Source organism: Chrysemys picta, chromosome 1, assembly GCF_011386835.1.
Source record: "Chrysemys picta bellii isolate R12L10 chromosome 1, ASM1138683v2, whole genome shotgun sequence".
NCBI classification, from domain to species: Eukaryota; Metazoa; Chordata; order Testudines; family Emydidae; genus Chrysemys; species Chrysemys picta.
This window is the reverse complement of record NC_088791.1, coordinates 217,060,156-217,087,529: the sequence shown is the minus strand read 5'-3', so window position 1 is coordinate 217,087,529 and position 27,374 is coordinate 217,060,156. Positions and strand designations below refer to the sequence as shown.

At 42.4% G+C, this 27,374-nt stretch overlaps 1 protein-coding gene across 7 annotated transcripts in view; it reads left to right on the top strand.

Annotated features, from left to right (window-relative positions):
- CDKL5 (cyclin dependent kinase like 5) overlaps positions 1 to 27,374 on the top strand; it is a 197,846-nt gene that overhangs the window by 83,608 nt on the left and 86,864 nt on the right. For 3 of the 7 annotated variants that reach the window (XM_065580052.1, XM_065580056.1, XM_065580047.1), the window contains exon 4: positions 23,851 to 23,941. The exons of the other annotated variants lie outside the window; for them this stretch is intronic. The gene's annotated coding sequence lies outside the window, so the exon portion shown is untranslated. The remainder of the gene's footprint in view (positions 1 to 23,850; positions 23,942 to 27,374) is intronic. 7 annotated transcript variants of the gene reach the window in all.

Here is a 27,374-nt window from a genome sequence, read left to right as displayed (position 1 = left end):
TATGCTTTCATGGGATCAGTGCAAAGGAAATGAAGAGTAGTGCTGATGTGAAGGGAGAGAAGGATCAAAACTGACAAAAAGTTAGGAGGAACTTGTCCAAGAAATAAATACCTCATTCTCCCTTCCAACTGTGCAGTTAAGATACCAAAATGTCTAGAGTAGACTGTCTACTAAAGATAGTCTATTTACACTTTCATTTTCTTTTGTGTTCTTATTGCTTTGTCCCTCTTGCCTTTACTTGAACAGCTATTTAAAATAAAATAAAAATTGTAGAACGTGTAATGCCTACCTCCCAAATCTAGTTTCAGATGTTTAAATTCAATTTGGGATACTTAATCCTTAAGGATTATATGAAATTGCCATTTATTGGTTGACTATCTTGACTATGTATTATAAAATTAGTAGGCCTGTCAAGCGATTTTAAAAAATGTAATCACGATTAATCGTGTGATTAATCACACTGTTAATAGAATACCATTTATTTAAATATTTTGGATTGTTTTCTACATTTTCTAATCTATTGATTCAATACAAATGTACACTGCTTATATTTATTTTTGATTACAAGTATTTGCACTGTAAAAAAACAAAATAGTATTTTTCAATTCACCTAATACAAGTACTGTAGTGCAGTCTCTTTATCCTGAAAGTTGAGCTTACAAATATAGAACTGTACAAAAAAACCTAACATTTTAGAGTCCGTAAGTCCACCCAGTCCTACTTCTTGTTCAGCCAGTTGCTCAGACAAACAAGTGTGTTTACATTTGCAGGAGATAATGTTGCCCGCTTCTTGTTTACAATGTCACCTGAAAGTGGCACTCTTTTAGCCAGTGTCGTGAGATATTTGTGCCAGATGCACTAAAGATTCATATGTCCCTTCATGCTTCAACCACCATTCCTGAGGACATGTATCCATGCTGATGGGGGGTCCTGCAAGATAACAATCCAAATCAGTGCGAACCGACGCGTGTTCATTTTCATTATCTGAGTCAGATGCTATCAGCAGAAGGTTGATTTTCTTTTTTGGAGGTTCAGGTTCTGTTTTGTTCTGAAAGCATGCTCCACACCTCATCCTTCTCAGATTTTGGAAGGCACTTCAGATTCTTAAACTTTGGGTTGAGAACTGTAACTGTTTTAGAAATCTTACATTGGTACCTTCTTTGTGTTTTGTGAAATCTGTAGTGAAGTGTTTTTAAAATGAACCAGCCCTCTGTGGAGAAAAGTGGTTCGGGACTATTTAGAAAAACTGGACGTGCACAAGTCCATGGGGCCGGATGCGCTGCATCCGAGGGTGCTAAAGGAGTTGGCGGGTGAGATTGCAGAGCCATTAGCCATTATTTTTGAAAACTCATGGCGATCGGGGGAGGTCCCGGATGACTGGAAAAAGGCTAATGTAGTTCCCATCTTTAAAAAAGGGAAGAAGGAGGATCTGGGGAACTACAGGCCAGTCAGCCTCACCTCAGTCCCTGGAAAAATCATGGAGCAGGTCCTCAAGGAATCAATTATGAAACATTTAGAGGAGAGGAAAGTGATCAGGAACAGTCAGCATGGATTCACGAAGGGGAAGTCGTGCCTGACTAACCTAATTGCCTTCTATGATGAGATAACTGGCTTTGTGGATGAGGGGAAAGCAGTGGATGTGTTATTCCTTGACTTTAGCAAAGCTTTTGATACGGTCTCCCACAGTATTCTTGCCGCCAAGTTAAAGAAGTATGGGCTGGATGAGTGGACTGTAAGGTGGATAGATCGTCGGGCTCAACGGGTAGTGATCAATGGCTCCATGTCTAGTTGGCAGCCGGTTTCAAGCGGAGTGCCCCAAGGGTCGGTCCTGGGGCCGGTTTTGTTTAATATCTTTATTAATGATCTGGAGGATGGTGTGGACTGCACTCTCAGCAAGTTTGCAGATGACACTAAACTGGGAGGAGTGGTAGATATGCTGGAGGGTAGGGACAGGATACAGAGGGACCTAGACAAATTAGAGGATTGGGCCATGTCATAACTATAAAGGGAAGGGTAACAGCTGTCCTGTGTACAGTACTATAAAATCCCTCCTGGCCAGAGACTCCAAAATCCTTTTCCCTGTAAAGGGTTAAGAAGCTCAGGTAACCTGGCTGGCATCTGACCTAAAGGACCAATAAGGGGACAAGATACTTTCAAATCTTGGGGGGGGGGGAAGGCTTTTGTTTGTGTTCTTTGTTGGGGAGGGTGTTCGTTCTCGGGACTGAGAGGGACCAGACATCAATCCAGGTTCTCCACATCTTTCTAAACAAGTCTCTCCTATTTCAAACTTGTAAGTAAATAGCCAGGCAAGGCGTGTTAGTTTTCCTTTGTTTTCTCAACTTGTAAATGTACCTTTTACTAGAGTGTTTATCTTTGTTTGCTGTACTTTGAACCTAAGACTAGAGGGGAATCCTCTGAGCTCTTTAAGTTTGATTACCCTGTAAGGTTAATTTCCATACTGATTTTACAAAGATGATTTTTACCTTTTTCTTTAATTAAAAGCCTTCTTTTTAAGAACCTGATTGATTTTTCCTTGTTTAAGATCCAAGGGGTTTGGATCTTGATTCACCAGGAGTTGGTGGGAGGAAGGAGGGGAATGGTTAATTTCTCCTTGTTTTAGATCCAAGGGGGTTGGATCTGTATTCACCAGGGAATTGGTGAAGGTTTTTCAAGGCTTCCCAGGGGGGGAATCCATTGAAATGGTGGCAGCGAAACCAGAGCTAAGCTGGTAGTTAAGCTTAGAAGTTTTCATGCAGGCCCCTACATTTGTACCCTAAAGTTCAAAGTGGGGATACAGCCTTGACAGGCCACAAGAAACCTGATGAGGTTCAACAAGGACAAATGCAGAATCCTCCACTTAGGACGAAAGAATCCCATGCACTGTTACAGACTAGGGACCGAATGGCTAGGAAGCAGTTCTGTAGAAAAGGACCTAAGGGTTACAGTGGACGAGAAGCTGGATGTGAGTCAACAGTGTGCCCTTGTTGCCAAGAAGGCTAATGGCATTTTGGGCTGTTTAAGTAGGGGCACTGCCAGCAGATCGAGGGACGTGATCATTCCCCTCTATTTGACATTGGTGAGGCCTCATCTGGAGTACTGTGTCCAGTTTTGGGCCCCACATTACAAGAAGGATGTGGAAAAATTGGAAAGAGTCCAGCGGAGGGCAACAAAAATGATTAGGGGGCTGGAGCACATGACTTATGAGTGGAGGCTGAGGGAACTGAGATTGTTTAGTCTGCAGAAGAGAAGAATGAGGGGAGATTTGATAGCAGCCTTCAACTACCTGAAAGGGGATTCCAAAGAGGATGGATCTAGACTGTTCTCAGTGGTACCTGATGGCAGAACAAGGAGTAATGGTCTCAAGTTGCAGTGGGGGAGGTTTAGGTTGGATATTAGGAAAAACTTTTTCACTGGGAGGGTGGTGAAACACTGGAATGCGTTACCTAGGGAGGTGGTGGAATCTCCTTCATTAGATAATAGAAGTGGGCTGTAGTCCACGAAAGCTTATGCTCTAATAAATTTGTTAGTCTCTAAGGTGCCACAAGTACTCCTGTTCCTTCCTTAGAGGTTTTTAAGGTCAGGCTTGACAAAGCCCTGGCTGGGATGATTTAGTTGGGAATTGGTTCTGCTTTGAGCAGGGGGTTGGACTAGATGACCTCCTGAGGTCCCTTCCAACCTTGATATTCTGTGATTCTATGAACAACGTTTTGGGTCATCATCCGAGACTGCTATAACATGAAATATATGACAGAATGCAGGTAAAACAGAGCAGGGGATATACAAATCTCCCCCAAGGAGTTCAGTCACAAATTTAATTACATTTATTTTTTTTAGCAAGCATCATCAGCCAGGGCCGCCCAGAGGATTCAGGGGGCCTGGGGCAAAGCAATTTCAGGGGCCCCTTCCATTAAAAAAAAGTTGCAATACTATAGTAACATGTATTTGGAAATGTAAAAAAAAACCTAGTGAAATACATTCAAAAATTAATTTGTAATAATTTGAAAATACCCTAAATACATTATTTAAAAACATTAAATGCTTTAATGGTATGTATACATTTGCAATTACATAATGGGCTGTTCCTGGGTGATGGTTGGTGCCAATGGGCTGTCGCTGCCTGGGAGTGGTGCTGCTGTTGCCCAGGGCCGGGTGGGGAGCTGGGCTTTGGGTTGGGGGGTGCCTGGCTCACAGGGGCTGGGCTCAGGGCTGTGGGGAGATGGGGTCGGGGGGGGGGGGAGGGAGTCCGGTTCAGAGGGGCTGGGCTTGGAGCTGGAGGTCAGGGCTGGGCTCAGAGCTGGGGGTCAGGGCTGTTGGGGATGGGGTCGGGGGGGTACCCGGCCCCTTACCATGCAACTTACCCCTGCTCCTGGAGCCTCAGCGCGCCACATCCAGTGGTGTGGTGTCTCTAGTGGGGCCTGAGTTCTCACCGCTCGGCCGCAGCTTGCAGCCCCGCAAGTTGTAAACAAACTTGTTTGTCTTAGCGTTTGGCTGACCAAGAAGTAGGACAGAGTGGACCTGTAGGCTCTGAAGTTTTACATTGTTTTGTTTTTGAGTGCAGTTACGTAACAAACAAACAAACAAAATCTAAATTTGTAAGTTGCACTTTCATGATCAAAGAAATAGTATTTTTCAATTCACCTCATACAAGCACTGTAGTGCAATTTCTTTATTTTTACAGTGGAAATATTTGTAATATTGATTTCAGTTGCAACACAGAATACAATATATATGAAAATGTAGAAAAAACATCCAAAATATTTAATACATTTCAATTTGTATTCTATTGTTTAACAGTGCGATTAAACCTGTGATTAATATTTCGAGTTAATCACGTGAGTTAACTGCGATTAACTAAGAGTCCCAAAAATTAGGAATAAAAACGTTTAAAAGTTTCAGATAGTACAAAATAACTAATTTTTAAGAAGAGTTCTCTGAAAGGCAAAAATTCTGCTGTAAAACAGTTAAGTTCTTGGAACATCTCTTCCTCCATGATTGTCTAAGCTGGGTATATTTCTCCCAATTTGCAGCTCCAAGTGTGACTACACATTAATAATACTCCTACTAACATAAAGGGTAAGATTGAGGCACTATGCAATGGTATGCTGCTCTTCCATTTCTGCACAGTTTAAACTTTTTCTGATGGCTGCAAAGAGAACTGTAAATCAAATACATTTGTCATTTAAATCAAGTCTACAGGTGGCCTGTAAGTAGCTTTAAAGGTCAGGAACTTCTGCCATTCTCAGAGAAATGACAGCTCTGAAACCTAACGATAACAATTGTAAGGGCTGCCACTTTAAAAAAGAAAATCCATTTGCAAGCCAAAAACCCCCCCCAAAAACCGTACAGTTGTGCACTTTGAGATGTACAAGTAAACAAACACTGAAGTACTGATTTTATATGCAAATTTCATATTTATTCCAGGAAATGGAGATTTAAATACTAAATAGCTAGTTTTCATGTACAGTTGCCTGATTCTTCACAAAATTGTTATTTGTGTATGAATGTGAATGTACACATTCTTGCATACAGAAGTGTGTCTCTTTTTAAAATGTGACCCTGCCAAACATGTCAACATTTTTACTACTTCACTACTGATTAGTTTGATTTAAAACGTTTATTTTTATGAGTGAGTGAAATTTGGAGTTGCGAGTGGAAAGCAAGTTCCCCACACACTCGCACTCAGTTCAGATCCTTGTATAACACTTTACATACTAGGCCTCCTCACTTTGTGTGATTAGAATATAAATTGCTTATCTAAAATGAATGGCGTTTCAGCTTTTTTAAAGTCTATATGTCATGTAGGCCAGTTCAGTGAGTCAAGTTAGGCATCTGTGTTGGCTGTGGAAAAAAAGCTCCCATTATGCCGTGGCTATCACAGCCTTTCATTTCACTGATAGATGTGACCTGCTGCACTATTTATCTCATATTTTAAATAAGTAATTTTCATTTTCCTTCTGTATAGCTTAAAAATACAATGGGCAGATTTAGTGCTTATGAAAATGATGGACTGATAATAGTGGCCTGACTCACGTTTAATGCTGGTAGGGGCTGTGTAAGCTTCCCAACGCAGCTGTGCCAATGCAACTCAGTCCTGATCCACAACATCCATACTATTCCAGTAAGAGTCTCTTGGACATAAACTGGAAATCCTACCAAATTGTTGGAAGTTTACCTTCTTCCCCAGTAATGATCCCTCAGCAAATGCAGTTTTCCTTTTTCCTGGGAGTAGCAATTTATTCCTGAGAATCAGAATGCAGGAATTTAACTACTCTTTAGAGACAGAGTGGTATAATATGCAACGGTCCTGATTCTCCGCTGGCATAAATTTATATCAACTGAGGATCTAGCCCCATAATTGCAAAGTTATCAAAAGATATAGTGACTTACTATTAGTACACTTCATATCTATTGTAGTGTGTGTGTGCTTAGACAAGGGGCGAATGGGATATACAAAATAAAAACCTTATTTTTGACACTTAGAACAGAATAACTAACTAAGGGCGTATCATCATGAAGGCAAAAGTAAACTCCTTCAGGATGACTAATATTTCTTCATCCTAGAAATGCTAACCAACAGCACAATGCATCTGTTATTGCTAATAGACATTTGTTGTTAGGATATTTTTATTTCTGTGTTCAGCTTTCTCAACAAAGTTAAAACAAACAATGTTTAGATGCCTGTGCAACCTTAATTTGGCCAACTTGTGCACAATTATTATAGTAGTCTTCGTTTCATGATCACATAGTATCTTTTCCCTACAGGACACCTGTCTGCCTTAATGGTCAGCTATTCATTGCTTTATTCTTCAAAGTTTTGGTGTATGGCCCCATGCCTTATTTACTGTACGTGGGTCAAACCTTGCTCTGAAGAGAGAATTATTAATGTCCTCACTGGCTTTTCTCTGGCACTCTAGTAGGAGTGCTTCACAAATATTAATGAAATTATTTTTACAAAACCCCTGTGAGGTGAGGGGGTGGTATTATCTCCATTTTATAGATAGGGAATGGAGGCAGAGATTAGTCAAAAGCATCCACTACCTTTTAGAGACAGATTTGAAATGTCTGTTTTTTCAGAGTACTTAGCACTTCATATGTCAGAGCATAGCTTCCTTTGACTTCAGTTACAGCTGTGAGAGCTCAGCATTTCTGCAAATCAGATCCCAGGATCTCAGATCATGTACCCAGAAAATGAAACATGCAGCTAGTGACCACCTATGAAAGGTTTGGTTTAAGTGATTTGCCAGCTCACATAGAAAATCTGTGGCAGAGGCAGCCATCAGCTGCCTGAACCATGAGTTTCCTTTCCCTTCTTTCAGTCTTGTTTCCACACACCTTCCAACTTCTGCATCAAATGAAGCAGGGAACAACTTTCTTCATTACACAAGATTGATTCATCCCAGAGCAGTTCCATTCTGTGGACTGAAGGAGGCAGGGCTCCTGTGGAAAAAAACAGTATGTGATCATGTAATTAAAGACTGAATCATAATGCATAAAATTTTACAAGGGAGCCAAATTGAGATTGCACAAGCAGCCTTAATTATGGCATTTTCTACCTTTGAATGCCAGCCTTTGCAACCTTAATGTTCTCTTAATGTAGCATTTTGTGAGACATTTTCTAGTTTGTTTTTTTTAAAAAAACAATCTAAAAAAATACCTGAAATTCCATCATGTGGGATCATGATGACATCCACATGGTGCATTAGCAAGGTTGGAACCTTTTAGATCCACACTGCATAGACCTCTGCCACTTGAGGAACTGACAGCATCATCGTCTCTGTGGACTAGCACTGGTTGGGGTGGGGGAAATAAGTCATACATTTTGTTAGTATGCTTCAGATATTTGCAGACAGTAGAGGAATGATGACACTCAGTACTCTTAGGTTCCATTCAAGGCTGGGGAGTGTGCTTCAGTGGACACACTTTTCTTTCCTATCCACATCTTCACCTTGCCTTCCGAGTCTTCTCTTTGCATGAGAAACCTAGGGTGGGAGACTAGGAGCCCTTGGAGAGGAGTGAGGGGAGAGACCAGGGGTTCTCAAGCTTTTTTGTTGTCTCCCCCCCCCCCATGCTATAAAAATTCCATGGCCCTCCTGTGCCACAATAACTGGTTTTCTGTATATAAAAAGCCAGGGCTGGTGTTAAAGGGTAGCAAGCAGGGCAATTGCCCAGGGCCCCATGAAACTAAGCTGCTCAGGCTTCTGCTTTAGCCCCAGGTGGTGGGGCTCAGGGCCCCACGCTTCAGCCCCATGCCATGGGACTTTGGCATTCTGCCCTGGGCCACAGCAAGGCTAACACTGGTCCTGCTTGGCGGACTCTCTGAAACCTGGTCGCGGCCCCCCAGGGGACCCCAGACCTCTGGTTGAGAAGCACTAATGTTAACTGAAGCAATGAAAAAAGAATCTGTCAAATAGATTGTAGGCCAACCTTGAAGTTTAAAACATTCTGAACACCATACAGTTAAGCATACTCCACCTCATGATTTGAGACATTTTATGTAATTTTGGGGATAGAGACATTCACTTTAACAAAGTAGAGCCGTGATTGTTACATTGTTTTAAGTCCATAACTGGATACAATTTATGGAAATAAACCAGAGTAGACAGGCACACTTCTCCCTCCAAATATGGCAAATACATTCTTACAATCCGACATCTCAGCCAACTACAGACTGAGGAATTCCAGACAGGAGATGTACTGCCAAAGGGAAGTCAAATATCTCTCATTAATGGAAGACCTGAATAAACAGATGGCTTTTACTTCCAAATGGAGTGATGTTCAAACTAGAATGGCTTTCTGGATTTGAACTGAGTGAGCCAATGAGATTAACTAGAGAAAGTATAATAGAATGAGTGTGTACAAGGAAAGAACTACTTTCTTAGGCTTGGTCTACATTGAAGGGGGAGTGAGGGGAATAGATCTAAGTTACGCAACTTCAGCTACGTGAATAACGTAGCTGAAGTTGACGTTCTTAGATACACTTACTGTGGTGAGTCGACTGCTGCCGCTCCCTTGTCAACTCTGCCTGCGCTTCTCGTGGCGGTGTGGTACAGGAGTCGACGGGAGAGCGCTCAGGAATCGATTTATCGTGTCAAGACTAGACGCGATAAATCAACCCCCGCTGGATCGATCGCTGCATGCTGATTCGGCGGTAGTGTAGACATACCCTTATATCCAGTCATACCTACTTTATCAATATCTAGAAACCTAGATTTTCCAATGGTAAGTATATTTCAATAAATCTCCCACTCTGGTCATTTCTCCATCTGTTTCTTGGGACCAGAATGACTAGTTGTGCCAATATTCACCAGTGGATCACACATCTTGTTGCGTATGTAGGGCAAGCTGGCAGGTGGTCGGAGGGACAAAAACACAGTTTCTATCCCTGAACCTATAGCAATTTTACAGGATACTGCCACTAAACCCAAATTTTAGTATTAAGTAATTTAAAATACTCCTCCTCTTCTCTGTTTCATCATTTTCATACTAACAACTTCCTTTTGATACTACCCATTTGGTGGTGCAGGCAGGAGCCTTTGAGCAGCAGCACTATCACATCATCGGTAACTCTGCCAGTCATCACTTCCTCCCTTCAGTAACCCTAATCTTAAACCCAAACACTGCTGTCTGCCTTGGTCAACTCTCACTTTGACTATGCCCAGTTGGTGCTGTAGAATATGTGCCTGTAGCACCAAATGGGCACTGTTTAGCTGAGGTAAAAAACAGTTGACAGGGCAAAGATGAGTCATCTTGCCTAAGCCAGGTATAGTGTGGAGGGAGTCCTAATTTACAACTCCAGCCTCACTCCTACTGAGCCAGTATAACTCCTGAGCTGAAGCAGCTCCCACTCTTCCAGTCCTGAACCTCTGTACCGCACCCCCAACTCTTGCAAAGCACTCCAGTCCTGACCTGCAGCATCATTTAGTGTCTCCAACCAATCGGACAGATGTATCCAAATGAACTGGAGGGAGGACTGGCTGAGTTAACTTTAATGTCATAATGCTCCTCTGCCTGCAGAACCAAATGAGTGCTATTTAGAATTGTCCAGTTATCACCAAATTTAATAGGTTTTTTTCCCCCACTGAAGGCTAGAAGACTCCCCAAAACTTTGGAAATGACCTTTTGCAGACTGCATCTGATATCTTATGACAGACAGAGTGAGAAATGCGACCAAGTTGAGTGTTTTGCTTGACAAAAAACAGCAAGAATAATGTAAATACATCCAGATTAGCAGCTAAAAGGTTTCTTGAGACAGAATTAGTAGAGTAACCTTAAGGCCCAACAGACAGTGTTCCAGGATGACAAATTGATTTACAGGAATATGTTTAGCTGTTTTATTCATGCAGAGGAATGAAGTCAGAGAAATGCGTTCAAGACATTTTGGATTTTAAAAAAGAGATTTGAGGAGTCAAACTTTACTTGCATCAATCTCTACACTTTCAAGATAAAAAGATATCTAAATAAAGCTGTCACGGGGTCCACTCACTTTGAACGGTGCCTCCTGCTGGCTATCCTCAGGATTTGCTCTGACAGCTTGTGGTCTCCCTGCAGTGTTATCTTTTCCTGTCTAGTCTCACTGTGCTGCCTGCTCACTCCCAGGTCTGCAGCTTCCCCTCTGTGGCTTGGCCATCCGGCCAGGTCACTAAAGTCCTCGCCTTCCAGGAAATTCAGTCTTTCCAGACCTGCTGTCTGACTGGCACCTCCAATGCCCGTGTCACTCCCCAGAGGCTGGTAAGGGAACCCAGGTCTCCTCTCTACACTGGGTTCCAGCCCAGGCACACTCTAACAAGCAGCCACAGTCTACCTGTTGCTGCTGTTTCCCTGGGCTTCTTCCTACATACTCGGCTTCCCCACTCTCTCAATTTGCCAGCCTCCAACTCCTTTCAGCCAAAGGAGTGACTGTAGCCTAATTCCCTGTATCCTTTTCCCTCCCTCTCTGCAGCCAGCTGCCTGGCTTTATACAGGCCCTGCTTTTTCCTGCACAGGTGAGTCTGTCCTTAATTAGCTGCCTCCAACTTAAATCTCCCCTGCTTTCAGCCTAAGTAGCTGATTGGGCTCACCTGGCCTAAGTCAGCTCTTGCAGGGCTAGTATGGGGAGTCCACCCCAACACAAAAGGCCAAAAGATATAGGTATTTATTCCAAAGGTTACTTGCCTGTCGTCCTCATGCATAGCATAAATTTGCATATTAGTCCTGTAATATGACCCCAAATCATCCATTTTTATGGGCTATAGGAGAAATTATATCATTGCCTCCGTTTTTAAAAAATAAACCATTTCAGGTTTAACAAATCCTATTAGGAGTGAAGTAAAAAGATGGGCCAGATCTTCCAGTGTGACCCAACTGTAGGGAGAACATGGCAGGAGTGTGTGTGCATAGTCAAAGGTGTAGTTTTAAACTCAGCGTTACTCCCTTAATCCTGCTGCTGCTCATTACAGGGCCATTTCTACCTGCATCTTGTTTAGAGCACCCCAAGAGTTGCTCTGCTTGGCTGACTATCAGCACAGCATTTAGGTGTCTTGGCAATGCCCATTGTCCAGTTTTACCATTGGCTTGAAAGATTAATGGCATTAAGGCCCCTATGTTGTGTCTTACTGTAGGAAGATCTTCCCAGGATCAATGGCCAGAATATGTCCGCAGTGAATTTTCAATATCCTATTTTGTGCGTACAGTCAGTATTCCCATGATCAGTCTTCCAAGTGTTTCCATTCATTTTAAAGCAATACAAAGAAAGCATGTCTACCTGTCTTTGAGCATTGCCTGTGTGAAGTCCAGACCCTCTAAACTTTTCTGTACAGCATTGTTGCGCTTTATGCCTAGCCCCAGTTACCACTGTTTTACTTCTTTCTGGCTATCAACAGCTGTTAGAACTTGGCATTGTCTGTCATTGCCCCTGTTGGATGCCTCCTTGGAAAGCTTACTGCTTTTTATCTTTTTTAAAATATTTTTTTAAATTAATGATCATGTAGTTAGTGTTCAGTATTCACCAGCATGTTTTGACTCTGTTGCAGGATGCCTTTTTTCATGATGTGATAGGATCTTCTGTGGCCAGGCAGCCTGTAAGGTCAGAGGGGGCCATAGAGGGCCCTGGGCACTCCCTCTCTACCAGGTCCCAGCCCAGGGCCCTGTGTAGCTCAACCCCTAAATAGGAGAGATGGATCTCCTTCCCCAGTTCCCTGGGCTACTTCCTACAAGTCTCTTCAGTTTGGGGCATGGCCCCGCTAGCCCAGTTTACTGGGGCTTGCCAAGTCAGTTGCCCCAGGTCCTGGGGCTTATTTGTAGCCTCCCTTTGGCAAGGGAGCCCTTACTTGCCTCAAGTTGCTGCGCTGGTTGGCAGGTTGTTGCTCCATCCCTTCGGGCAGGCAGACAGAGAGCTCCTGCCTCCTCGCCAGTCATGAAGAGACACAAACTTCATTGACGTTAACATGAAAGACCTTTTGTAAAGTACATTCCTTGCACTGAAGAGAGCTGTATCAAACTTCCACAGTTAGCTGTGGCAATGAAGGCGCAATAGTCCAGTACTGAAGGCTCACAGCAATTGGGACTGAGGTCTCAATCCCAGCTTGTTTGCAACTGGTAACAGCATGGCTTCCTATGCCTGAGGAAAGGTGGGGTAGGGATTTGACAGTGTCATTCTGCTGCTGTAGGTCACATTAACCCCTTTTTCATGAGCTCTTTGAACAATCACATTCCATGAATTCTTATTCTAAGTCTGAAGGAATCAGCTCCATCATGGAGCCTCAACTTCAGTACTGAGTCCATGAGTAGGCATATTGGAGCCTTTTTTTCCATGAAGCCCTGGAACAGAACCCCACAATGTTATATGTACAGTGGCTTTCATGTTTTTTGTTTGGCAGCAGTGGCAGAAAGCAAACTTGACTAGTGCTGCTAACACTTCAAATTTTCATTTTCCTGAACTTAAGAATCATATGTGCTACCCATACATGTGGACAGATGTAAATGCATTTACCTTGTATGTAAAGTGCTAGTGTTTTGACAGTTTCCTGGGCTTTCCTTTCTAGTAAAATGCTTTTATATGGCTCTCCCTAGCTGACCATTCTTCATTGTTGTCCTCTTAGCCCAGATGAACTTCATTGCCCTCTTAATTACACAAGGAGTACAAAGGTGTAATTCCATTGCCTTCAGAGAAGTTATTCCTTATTTACACCAGTGTAACTGACTGGAAAATTGAATCCGGTGTGTTTAACTTCATCCAGCAGCAGATAGGAAAAAAGCTAAGTTGTTGATGTCATTATGTCTCTTAAAGTGAACTGGCAGATTGACCCTGCTTCATTGGTTTCACTTTTTTTCCAAGTGGGATATAACATCCTCTTTAGAGCTAGGCTTTCGTTTTTTTGTTTGTTTTCTCTGATTCATTCTTCACACTAAGGCCATGTCTACACTACAAAGTAAAGTTGACTTAAGTTATGTCAATAATAATGAACTGGTGTAATTACATCACTTGTGCATGTTCACACAACGCTCCTTGTGTCAGCTCAGTACATACACAATTGGTGCTGTAGCATCGCCAGAGAGACCAGTGCACCGTGGTCACTGTGCAGCTTGCTACCTTCTACCTCTAGGAGCTCTGGGAATAGATCGTAATGCATCGTGGGGGTGGGCTCAGCATCCCATGATGCAGTTTTCTCTGTCCCATCATTCCATGGGCTTCCAACTATGTTTCGTGCCCTTTTTCAACTGCCCCTGTAAACTGTGTCCGCTCTCTGCCTGAAAGCATGGATCCTGTGCTGCGTGAACACAACATGGCTGATCCTGCAATATTTCATGAGCTGTGAATCTGGACAGGAATCCATAGTGCCTGCCCTCCTGTGTGCCATGGAAAGAAACAATTCAAAATTGATGTTGGCATTCACAGAGCAGCTGCACATGGTGGACCAACACTTCTGGCCTTGGGAAATGTCATTTTGCAGGTATGGGATGATGAGCAGTGGCTAAGAACTTTCAGATATGCAAAGCCACCTTCATGGAATTGCGTGTGGAGCTCTCCCCCGCCCTACAGCACAAGGACACCAAAATGAGAGCTGCCTTCATGGTGCAAAAGCAAGTGGCGATTTTTGTGTGGAAGTTAGCAATTCCAGACTGCTACTGGTCAGTCGTGAATCAACTTGGAGTTGGGAAGTTTACCGTGGGGGTTGCAGTGATGCAAGTGTATAGGGCCATTAACTGCCTCCTGCTACGAAGGACTGTGACTCTGGGCAATGTGTGGGAAATAGCGGATGGCTTTGCGGCAATGGGATTCCGTAACTGTGGTGGGGCAATAGATGCATATCCCAATTTTGGCCCCAGACCATCTTGCGACAGAATAAATCAACAGAAAGGGGTATTTCTCTATGGTATTGCAGGTGCTGGTGGATCACTGGGTCATTTCACCGACATCAACACGGGGTGGTTGGGAAAGGTGCATGATACACGCATCTTCAGGAACACTGGCCTGTATAAAAAGCTGCAAAAAGGGACTTTCCAGACCAGAAGATTCCAATAGGGGATGTGGAAATGCCCATAGTTATCGTGGGGGACCCTGGCTATTCTTTACTCCCATGACTCATGAAGCCTTACACTGGAAACCTTGGCAGCAGCAGGGAGTGCTTCAACAAGAGGCTCAGTAGGTGCAGAATGACCATAGAACATACTTTTGGCAGATTAAAGGGTCGCTGGTGCTGCCTTTTTGGAAGGTTAGACCTCAATGAGGAAAATATTTGGATGGTCATAGCAGCCTGCTGTGTGCTACATAACATTCGTGAAGCTAAGGGAGAAACACTTCCCCAGGAGTGGAGAGTTAAGGTTGATCGCCTGGCAGCTGATTTTGAGCAGCCAGATACCAGTACTATTAGAGGGGCTCAATGGGGGGGCTATTCGAATCAGGGAGGCTCTGAAGCAGTATTTTGACAATGAGCCCCAGAAATGTGTCTCTGTAATGCATTCAGCCAGACATTGTTTACTTGCTGCCTTGAATGAGCTTTGTAATGATTGCTGCCTGCAATCTGCACAAGCAAGTAACCGGTTTTTGTGTCATTCTTGCCATAGGCATGGTATCTGCTGGAGTAAGGCAGATGGATGGCAAATTTTTGGTATTTGAGTTGTTGCTGTTTTCTCAACTGTAACAGTACTTATACAATCTGGCCAAACTATCTTACATAAAGCAGCGTGAACTACCCACACAATTTGTTTTGTTTTTATTTGTGTTACGTGGAAGATCACAGCTTCATTCCTAAAACAACTGAGATGTACATGCTCTGCTGATCTCTAGAGAGTGTGGCTTATTCCTCTGGCAATTTGCTGATCCAAGAGGTTAGCAACCCAGATGAATGTGGGTCCCTCATATAATGTCTCTCATTAAGTCCCTTCATGTCACAGCTTGTGGTGTTCAAATCAGCCTTTTTGTCATTCAATCCTGACTCTTCAATCTCTTCTAAGAGGGGGGTGGGAACCTTTCCTCTCAGAAGAGGAAACAGCCTTGTTATAGAAAGCAAACTAGTATTGTCTGGTATGTCAAAATTAAGGCAATGTAATGTTAGAATGATATTGTACTGTTAACTAATTGGGACATCTTGGTGTGTCCCAAGCAAGCAACTGCAATAGGACAATCATTAGACCAAAGTAGTGATGTATGTCTGTAATCAACCCTGGTAGTGAAACTGGGGCTAGAGGAATACGATGGCAGTCAGAAATTGAAATGAATTGTCAGACACAGAGAAAGATGACAAGAAATGGTAATGGAAAAAAGTAGAGGCTGAGCCCCCATTTTTCCAGCTGCTGCAGTCCTGAACATGACTCCTAAATTGATAGATAATCCAAAGGACATCATATAATGTGTCTGTTTCAGGCATGTCAGAAAACAGGTCAGCCTCTCTTGTGAAATGGGCAAGAAATGTGTCATGGCCATGTTTTTGACAAATCTGGTTTTGGCTCAAATGGAAGTTTCAATTGATTTTATTATATTGACATTTGTTGAGGGTGAAAGGATAGAAAAAAGAGTTCTGCTAGAGAACTATTTATTCATCATATCAGACAATTTCTTTCCAACTGATTAGAAATTCTCTCACAATTTGCCAAATGTATGGTTCTTGATTAATCAAAATCACATGGAACTTGTAGTCCTTTTGTAAAACACGATTTATTTCTGTTCATTCTTTATGTACATGCTTCATGAGTTCTTGCCAGGTGCTGTGTTATGTTTTTTGGCTGGGTAAGTAAAGAGGCGGCTGCCCATGTAGCAGATGACATTGCTGTTCCTTGGAAGGTTACCAGTAAGTAACCAACTCCTTTGTTGTTGGCTGCGTGCTTCCATCTCCTCTGTGAATGAATTGTACCTATTGCTATTAATGTAGGAGTCATGTTCAGGACTGCAGCAGAATGCTGTGCAGCTGCCCTAATGGCTTTTAATTGAGTTCTCTATAGTACCATTGCCTTTTCATACACTTGGATGTAAATATAATTTTAAATGCTTATAAGAATGTTAAAAAAAATTCCCAGACAAATCACTTTTTTCAGTAGAAATCTGAAAATATTTCCTTTCAAACCCTGAGTACAAGTATCAGACTCCATCTTATGAGTACCAGCAGAAAAAGCTTTGAGTAGCATTTACAGAATTTAAGAAAACTAAAATCTTAGCATTTTGGCTAATTGGTAATGATGAAATGCGATTGATTAGAGAATTCTTGGCTAGCACATGATTGGCAAAGGAACAGTATTAATACTTATTTGTATTATCAGAACACTCAAGTGCCCTAGGCACGGACTAGGATCCCATTGGTCTAGGTGCTGTGCCAATACAGAACAAAAAAGGTCCCTGTTCCAAAGAACTTAAAATCTAAATATTCTTGGTTAATCATATAGCTACTTTTGTGTTAGTGCATACCTGTTTGAAGTAGATTGAATATCAGACTAGAACCTAGTCCTGCCACTGACAATTATTTTATAATGGGCTAAGTGGCATAATTTATGCAAAGGGGGTTTTCATACCTTTTTGAGTGCTCCATGATTCACCTAAGAGGATCACAGAATAATAGAAATGTAGGCTGGAAGGGACCTTGAGAGGTATTCTAGACTATCCTGGAGGTTGTCTTGCAAAAAAGTAAAGAAAGAAAAAGCCATCTTGTGAAAGTGTTTGTGAAGGAAAGATAGGCCAAGCGATCTTAAACTGCCTATAATTTCATCATTTAAAAGGAAGAATAATGCCCTGCATTTGTAATTACACTTTCCATTTGAGGATTTCAAAATGCATTAATGAGCAACCATAGAATCATAAAAATGTGGGGCTGAAGGGACCTCAGTAGGTCATTAAGTCTAGCCCCCTGCTCTGAGGGTAGGACCAACTATATCTCTACCATCTCTGACAGGTGTTTGTCTAACTTGTTCTTAAAAACCTCCAGTGTCAATGATTCCACAACTTCCCTTGGAAGTCTATTCCTCTGCTTAACTATCCCTATGGTTAGAAAGCTTTTCCTAATATCTAACCCAAATCTCTCTTGGTGCAGATTAAGCCAATTACTACTTGTCCTGCCTTCAGTGGACATGGAGAACAATTAATCACAGTCCTCTTTCTAACACCCCTTAATGTATTTGAAGACCGTTAGTAGGTCCGCCCTAGTTGTCTTTTCTCAAGACTATACATAGCCAGTTTTTTTAACTTTTCCTCAGGTTAGGTTTTCTAAACCTTATATTGTTTTTGTTGCTTTCCTGTGGACTCTCTCCAGTTTGTCCATATCTTTCCTAAAGTGTGGTGCTCGGAACTAGAGAGAGTACTCCAGCTGAGGACTCACCAGTGCCGAGTAGAGTGGAACAGTTACTTCTTGTGTCTTAAATAACACTCCTGTTAATACACTGCAGAAAGATATTAACCTTTTTCTCAACTGTATCACGTTGGCTCTTTTAATTTAATATCTAATATAAGCCCCAGATCTCTTTTGTGATTGCCTACCTGGTTATCCCCCATTTTATAGTTGTCCACTTGATATTTTTTTTCCTTCCTAAGCAAAATACTTTGCTTATCTTTACTGTATTTCATCTTACTGATTTCAGACCAATTTTTCTGTTTGTCAAGGTTACTTTTATTGTAATCTTGTCCTCCAAAGTGCTTACAACCTCTCCCACTTGGTGTCATCCAGAGATTTTACAGGCATACTCTCCACTCCATTATCCAAGAAGTCTTTAATAAAATATTGAATAATACCAGACCCCAATGGGATCCCAGTAGGTATGTCTTCTCAGTTTGATAATGAACCATTGAGCATGGTTTTCAACCTGTTATGCATCCATCCTATAATAATTTCAACTAGAGACCCTCATGGATTCTTGACACGCCATTCCTCTGGGTCCTTGCTTTTCAAAAGCTTTGTTTGGTAGGAAGTCTCTGAGTCATGGTGATGACTAGATTATAAGCCCCTAGGGGCAGGGACTGTTGTCTTGTTCTGTGTGTTTGGTGCTTAGCACAATGGGGTCTGGGTCCATGACTAGGGCTTCTAGGCTCTACAGTAATATAAATAAAAAGGAAAACAGTTTGAGTATCACTGGGTTAATGCATTAATCTTTTGACATCTGGTCACCTGAGGTCCAAGTGTAACTTGCACTATAAGTGAAAAGAGGGGTTGTATCTTATGGGGTCAAATCATGCTCATTTTACTCACAGTAAATCAATGGACTAGTCATGTGTAAGTAGAGCAGTTTGGTCCTTAGTCATGAATGAGCATTTCAAAAATGGAACTAATCAGTGTTGTTTTGTCCAGATTATTCACAATATAAATAGATGTATCTGGCAGAGGACTGGAAAACACAGGGGGATTAGTGTGCAAGGAGTGAGTCATGCTGGCAGAGCCATGTGAGTAAGTTTGCATAGTCCTACCACTGCTACCATCTAAAAGTACAGCATTCCAGAAATCAATAGCACTAGCAAGAACCTAACTTTCAAAATCAAGGCCAGTTGGAAAAAATGTAAATTTACAATGTACGAAACTCAATTTTGACACAAATTATCCCCATTAAGCAAAAGCATATCAGACTTGGAAATTGATAGAAAGTGGTGGTCTGAATTTTCGCTCTGGCTTTCAAAGCTTTTACTAAGAACCAAGGAGACCTGATATGAGATCATGCTAGATAAATTTCTCAAATTTCAGTTTCTCAAATTTCTGCATGAAATACTTATTTTTCTTAATTGTTTTTGTGAATTTAGAGCTTTCTTACAGCCAGCTATCTTGTACAGGTATAACAGGACAGACTTTCCAGCCAATGTTCCTTATCTGTAAACCAGAGAGACCTCTGCTAGGGGCTAGAGTGTAGTAGTCTCTCTTGTTTGGTCTATTTCAGGGGTTGGCAACCTATGGCACGTGTGCCAAACACGGCATGCGAGCCGATTCTGAGTAGCACGCAGCTCCCTGCTGCGGTCCCGGCCCCCAACCCCACTCGGCCCCCCTGCCCACCGCTCTCATCTGCGGGGGCAGGAGGCAGAAGCTTGGTTCTGCGGCAGCCAAGCTTCCCCCCTCCCCCGCTTCTTCCCCCTGCGTGGTGCTTTCCTGCCCTGCCTCCTCTCCTTCCCTGGCCAATTAGCTGATGGTCCTAGCGAAGGGGAGGGGGAAGAGCAGCAGCGTGCACACAGCTCCGTAGAGGAGGCAGAGAGAGGTAGGGACAGAGCCTTGGGGAAGGGGGTGGAACAGGGCATATCCTTTCCAACCCCCGAACCATGAGCCGCTCAGGGCAGGGGGCTGGGAGCACCCCCATGAGCGGAGCACCTCTGCCCTGAACCCCCCCCCACCCAGCCTTCTGCCCTGCACCCCCACACCTCCAACCCTCTGCCCTGAACCCCCCAGCCCTCTGCCCTGAACCCCTGCACCCCCCACAGCCCCATCTGTCTGCCCTGCACCCCCCAACCCCAGCCCTCTGTCCTGAACCCCCCACACCCCAACACACACTCAGCCTTCTGCCCTGCACCCCCACACCTCCCAGCCTTCTGCCCTGACCCTTGAACCCCCCAGCCTTCTGCTCTGACCCTTGAACCCCCCCACACTCCCAACCTTCTGTCCTGCACCCCTCCCACACCCCCAGCCCTCTGCCCTGACCCTTGAACCCCCCAGCCTTCTGCTCTGACCCTTGAACCCCCCCACACTCCCAACCTTCTGTCCTGCACCCCTCCCACACCCCCAGCCCTCTGCCCTGACCCTTGAAACCCCCCCACACAGCCTTCTGCCCTACACACCCCAGCCCTCTGCCCTGACCCTTGAAACCCCCCCACCACATACCCCAGCCTTCTGCCCTGACCCCTGAAACACCCCCGCCCCCAGGTCTGGGGTCCTGGCCATAGGCCCTGCTCAGCCTGCTGCAGGCCTAGGTGAACAGAACCCCAGGCTGGAAGCAGGCTGGTGGCGTAAGATCAGCATTTTAATTTAATTTTAAATGACGCTTCTTAAACATTTTGAAAACCTTGTTTACTTTGCATACAATAGTTTAGTTATATAATATAGACTTATAGAAAGAGACCTTCTAAAAACATTAAAATGTATTACCGGCACGCGAAACCTTAAATTAGAGTGAATAAATGAAGACTCGGCACACCACTTCTGAAAGGTTGCCGACCCCTGGTCTATTTGCTCGGTCAACAAGGGTCTCAGTTAATGCCAGTATTTTTGTAATGGATAATAAATCTTAACTTCTGAATGTCCTGGGTAAAGTAGCTTTACCCAACTATTTAGTCAAATGTAATTTTAGTGGAACATTCTCTTCAAAATGGTTTCTCTACCCCTCCCTTTCTGGTTAGAAATAACTGGCAAACTTGCTGGATTGGACTCATTTGAGGGGTAATAATTTTGGCTACTTTTAAGAGGCACTGATATATAGCTTATTTTGAATGTGGCTTTCTAATAGATCACTAAAATGGAAAGCATTTGTTCTAATCATTTTATAAATGATCTCAGGGATATTTATAAACACTTACAAACTTTATACAAGGCATTAATAACTAAATGAAATACAATTTAAAAAGCAAGCTGTCTTATTTCCCTCAGTACATGCACCTAACACATTTCAGTCAGGCAAAAACCCGAGGGAATAGTTGAGCCTTGCATCATACCTTGAAAGTTCAACAGACTCTGGGTCTGATAGGATGCAAAATCAAATTCCAGAACTGGGGCCATCCACTGAGAATACATTGTCCCCAATATTCATATCTAGGGAATTTTAGCAGAATTGCTTCCACTGATATAAATTACTGTGGGAGCGCATAAACAGACAGGCATTCTTTCAGGCAGCTTGAATCCGATTCATGTTTTACAAATGCAATTTCCTCCAACTTGGCTCCCCCCCTCCCCGGTTATTGACAAGCACATTGACAATCCAGTTCAGAAGAATGTTCATTTAAACTGTTATTTTATTTTAATTTAAAACTCAAATTCATGGAAATGTTTATATTAGTATTAACCTCCTTAACTTTTTTACACTTGCAGTGCTGTGTCCCTTCTCAACCGTAAATTCTTTTAATGTAGTAAGGGTTTCAATCTTCTCTCCCCACTTTGAAATATCAGCCATTATGTGGGACTTTATTTTTCAAGATACATTGGTATGTGGGCTGTTTGTCTGAAGAGCTGAAATAACTCCTGAATGAAAGCAACCATTAACACTATTATCAAACTAAGCCATGGTCTACGTGAATAACATAGCTGAAGTTGACGTACTTAGATCGACTTACCGTGGTGTGTTCACCACTGTGAGTTGACTGCTGCTGCTCCCCCGTCGACTCTGCTTGCACCTCTCATGGTGCTGGAGTACAGGAGTTGACGGGAGAGCGCTCGGGAGTCGATTTATCGCGACTAGACGTGATAAATCGATCCCCTCTGGATTGATCGATCTGGCCGGTAGTGAAGACATACCCTAATAATGGCTTGAGCCTTACAATAACCTGGATAAGACTTTTACACCTTTTCTTCAAGATGAACAACAAATAGTATATAACAGTGCAACAGACCTACTGAACAAGCATGAATGAGCCCTGGGGTTTAGTGCTTCTGAGGCTTTTCATTACTGTATTCTCTGTGTCAAGTATTGATTTCTATTACACAGTAAATTAGTGCAGTATTCAGTACAGTCCAAACCTTAAAAATGCTTTAAAATATAGATTAATTTTGGTTCTGTCTTGTCTCCATGGTGTTTCAAACCACAAATAGCCTTATTTAGTTTATCTCCTTGAGGGTCTCCTTTTATTAACCATTTAGACTGCAAATTTTAAAATAGTAAATGTTATGCTGTGTTGAGAAGGATTCCAACTTGTGTAAGGCCTTGTCCGAATATGTGGGGGAGATGAACCAAAAGAACCATTTTACAAATGTAGTAATAGAAGAACTACCCCAAGTCTTTCCATGTTGAGAACTAAATACAGAATGTCTCTTAGTCTTGATTTGGCCTGAACAAGTTCCCCACCCATTAACATGCATGATAATTCTGCTACAAGCCATGAAGAAAGCTATTAATTTTAGTTATTTGGGGTGTATTCACGTAGAATAGTGATGGGGGCTGTTTAAGTGCCTAGATGGTATGATAGTCTGAGATGTGCAAGGGAAGAGTTTTGCAGGTTCAAAACACACTTAATCAGGATGGGGCAAGTCAGTAGTTGGCTTGTTCGCCCACCTTCTTTGACAGCATGCTTCTTGACCAGGCGGTGAGCAATCTTCTTCAAGCCAATTAACATTTACAACAGATATGGAGTAGTGCCATATTTATGAACAGAAGCACTTTACAAGCAGGCAGCACCATCTGCGGAGTGAAACTGACTAGTTGGTTTTTGCTCTGCAGCCAGTACTCTGGATGAAATGTCCTTCATGAATGTTGGACATTTTTATTTTTTCATGCAGCAGCAGCAGCAGCAGCAACTTGAGGATGGGATCAGAAATATTTGGGGTAACGCCTTCTAGGATTACAGTGTAGGTTGTGGACATGCTCCGACTCTGAGGACATACCGTGACTCCACCACCATAGAGGCGTGGTGTGGTGAGCAAGAAATCCAGATAGGCCTGGACAACAGAAATCCACAATAAAAGAAATACATTGCTAGCTAATAATCTGCATTTCCTTCTAACTGCATATGGGGATGCAGTGAGCATGTGTTGGTGAGTAGTGCCAGCCCCCATGAGCAACAGGGAATTCCTGAGTAACAGCTGAGAGGAGCAGGGGGCAGAGAGAGGGGCCAAACAGCGTTCCCTCCCTTGGATTCCAGCAGGCAAACACCCCACTCTGAGTGCCCCTCCCTTCAGAGACACCAAGCTCCAGTGACCATCCACACTGTCCTGGTGGTAGAGACTGCCCCAGTGAACTCTTTGGATTTTCTCAGCAGCAAATCAGGGAAAAGCCAAGCTGATGCTGCCTATTCTCAAACCCTCTCCCCCCCAGCCTTCACATCTGGATGCCTGTGATGTCAGGACATTGTCTTCTGTTTGTTCAACCATCCCACTTTTTTCCCCCCACCTCTCTCCCCTCAATGTCCTCCTTCCCCTTCCCCCCTCTCTTGTTCATATTTATGTAATCATCACTAGTTTCATGATAAGAATGAATAAATTGAACTAATGAGGCATTTGCACATCATTATTATGCTTGTGTATTGTATCCCTTAATGTTTCTGGTTTTGTTTGTATGGTCTTCAGTGTGGGCATATGTTCCTATGTATTTGTACAGAGCCTAGTACAATAGGACCCCAATCCTGAGAGGGACCGTGGGTGCTTGTGCAATATAAATATTGGTGCAGTTGATGGAATTTTATTAACATTGTAGGACACATTTAAATGATTAGGAACAAATTTTTATCTTCTTAGAACGCCCCCTTGGAATCTGTCTTTTTTTTTTCTTTTTTCTTTTCAGTGTCTATAGGTATGTTGAATCTTAAATAAAAGACCTAAAAACTGCTACAGTTTAAGGATTGAGATGCAACAGTCAGCCTTCTTCTATTCTGGTAAGCATAGTTAGATAGAAATAGTGAAGCAATACCAGGTTTCCTACTGCCTCTAAGCAATATATTTTTAAATAATAAACCAGTTGGGACACAATATCTGCCATGTCATGCTGATCATTCCTAAACTTATAAATCTGAATATATGTCCATTATACTGTGCAACATGACTTGTAAAGGTTGACTCTGCTAGCTTGGCAAAAGGGTTGGGAGAAAGTATAAATGCTGAAGTGAAAAATCAGTAAAAACACTTCATGATTATAGGCTTGTGGTAGAGCTTCTGTAGTTCTGGCTGAGGGGTGACTTTTTCTTTGTAAGCCCACATTTCAGACACTTTCTGAAAAATTACCCTCTTTGCTGAAATCTTATGTTTTTCTTATTTCAGAGGTGACTTTATATATAGATAAGACAAAATTCTGTTTACCATTTTTGGGGGAGGTGTATTTATAGTTTTAAAGTATTTGTGTGTTTGGATAACTCCAGTTTCTAACTTCAAGCTCACCATGAATGCAATTTTCAGTAATATGTCTTTAATTTTCCTGAAAATATTTGGCCAAGGACTAAAGTTGCATGAAAATAGTTTGTTCATGCACAGAATGCGATTATTCTATCGAATTAAGTGTAGCAAGTGGCAAAGATGCAGAAACCATCTACACAGAGTTCTTCATTAGAGTCCTGGACCTTTGGAATCATCTTCCCCTCTCAGTTATAATGAGACTGAGTTTAACATTCGATACACACCACAAGGCCTATTTTTCTCCCTTAAGGAGATGGAAGATGGGTAGAGCTGGGAAGCAGTGGCGTAGAATTCCGGTGGAGGCTGTGTGGGAATGTTGATCAGCTAATTATCTCTAGGCTATTTTAATTTTAGGTAACTGATGGATCCATCTTGTTAGTATTTTTAATATTGTTGATGGGACCCAGAGCTTGAAAAGCACACTACTTTATTGCAGTGTAGTAAAATTCAAGCTAATAAAAACAAATGCCATGTCTGCAGTACTATATAATGAAATAAACACAGATGCTGTACATCTCAATGGTTAGATATTCTAATCAACTTAGATTTTATGTTGCCTAACGTCGACATTATTATTGAATGCCAACAGAATGCTTGGAGCTGTACAGATGTAACTGAAGGCAATCTTTTTTTCTTGAAGGAACTTTGTCTTTTGGCATTATCTTTGTTTGGTTTAGACTAAGAAATACAGTGAAGTGTGATACTTAACTGGTCCCTTTCTTAATTTATATATTATATAAATTAAAGGATTTTTATTTATATAATATATTAATTACCCTAAAATAATCTGCAGTAACAACATTTTCAATAGTAAGCAATAACAAATTTGCTGAGTATAAATTAAAGGGCTCAAAATCCCTGATTCCAGAAAGAACTTGCAAGCCTTCCCAAACACCACCTTTGACTCAAGTGTCTAAATAGTTAAGCCTTGTGGCATGTCTGGAAGAACTCTGGCAGACCAGCATATGGACTGCATTTTAAATCCACAAGATTTCCCTGAAAACCTGTCAGCGTAAAGTCACTGAAGTCTGAGGGCTGTTACTACAAAACTTCAGTTCAGCTCTGCTCTGCTTTGGAGAGGCCATAAAGCACTTGAATTGTATGAGGGGAAAGATTGGAAAGTTCAGGAAGCAGAGTGTGAGTGTCCTTTTGAAAACACAACCTAAACAGCATGTTCTGTGCAGGTGTAGCCAAAATGTGTATCATTACATTTCACCAATCTTGAGGTGATAAAAAGATAAATAGCTGTGGTGAGGCCTGCACCTGATTGGAAAACTTGTAATTGCCTCATGAGTTGTAGGTGGGTTGAGGGGGATAAAACACTCTAGGCAGCAATGGTTGCTGCTGTTTTACTCTTAGATGGCTATCTGACCAGATCCCTAAACTAGGTTGTTTTTTTAATTAGCTAATGCATGGCAAAAAGCTCTTCTGTTGAAGCTCTTCTGACAATTTTAAAATCAAGATTGGATGTTTTTCTAAAAGCTATGCTCTAGGAATTATTGTGGGGAAGTTTTATGGTCTGTGTTAAACAGGAGGTCAGATTAGATGATCACAATGGTCCCATCTGGCCTTGGAGTCCTATGAAGTGTGTGACATAATCTCCACCTTCTCTAGAGTCTTTGTTCATGGATCCACCATCAAGTCTGGGTTGAGCTTAATCTACCTAGCTGTCCTTCTGACCTGATTTGGGAAAGCTAATGTTGCTGTTGAGATGTGATGAAAAGGAGCTTTTAGAGCTGGCTATCTATTCCTGCCAGAGTTCAAAAGTGTTGCACTGTTTTGTGATCAAACTTATCTAAAGTAGCCAATTGAAACTAATTTTGATTAACTCCTGGACAGGAGATGTCAATGGGGACTGAACCTTTGAGCGGTAGCTGTAAAAGCATGAGCCAGTACTCTTTTAGCTAAAAGAGTGAGGCCCAGATCTTCAAAGGTATTTCATTTCAATGGGAATTAAGTGCCTAATGTGAATTAGGCACCTAAATACCTTTCAGGATCTTGGTCTCAGTTCTTTGCCTAGAAGCACTAGCAGACCCTCAAACCTCTTATGTGGTCCAGCCCCTGGGAGAAGGATGGACACACTGTTTCTAGTATTGGTTATCTAATCATTGATTATACTTTTTCTTGTTCATGACTAGCAAGGAACCCGTGGCCAACATGACCAGTGTGGTTTCTGGCGTGGCACCTAGACCTAAGACCAAATTGATAGGGCCCAAGGATATTTGAGAATCCATATAGTAACCGAATTAACTTGCCACAACCTCATCAATCTTCTATTAAAAAATAAAGATTATTAACAAGAAGATAACTGGTGAGGTTCTTGGGATTGAAAGAGTTCGAGTAAGGGTTTAACAACTGCTTCCTGAAGGAAAGCTGGAATCTTACTTTTTTGAAAGAAAAAATTGACAAATTTCTCATTTTTATTACTGTAGCACATGGAAAGTCCCAATTAAGAGCAGGACCTCCATTGTGCTAAGTTATGTACAACAATATATTACAATTTAAGGCAAGAAGCAACACATGCAGGATGGGGGGGAGTAGGGTACAGTCATACACATAAAATGTTTACTTTTGTATAATAAAATTCCAGTTCTCCCTCAATCTAGCCATCATTAATTTAGTTGACTGCATAGAGGTTTGTCATGGTAGTGTGTGTCTTGGAACAATTCATGGATGGTATTTCTAGGGTTACCATATTTTAATTTTTAAAAAGGACACTCCATGGGGCCCCGGCCCCACCCCAACTCCGCCCCCTCCCCTGGACACTCTGCCCCCTGCTCCTCCCCCTCCCCTGCTTCCCGCAAATCAAATGTTCGCGGGAAGCCTGAAACAGGGAGGCAGCAGGTAAGCTGGGGCTGGGTGCGGCGCGGCCTAGTCCGTCCCCCCTGGCCGAGCGGCTCCCTCCAGCAGCCGGCCGGC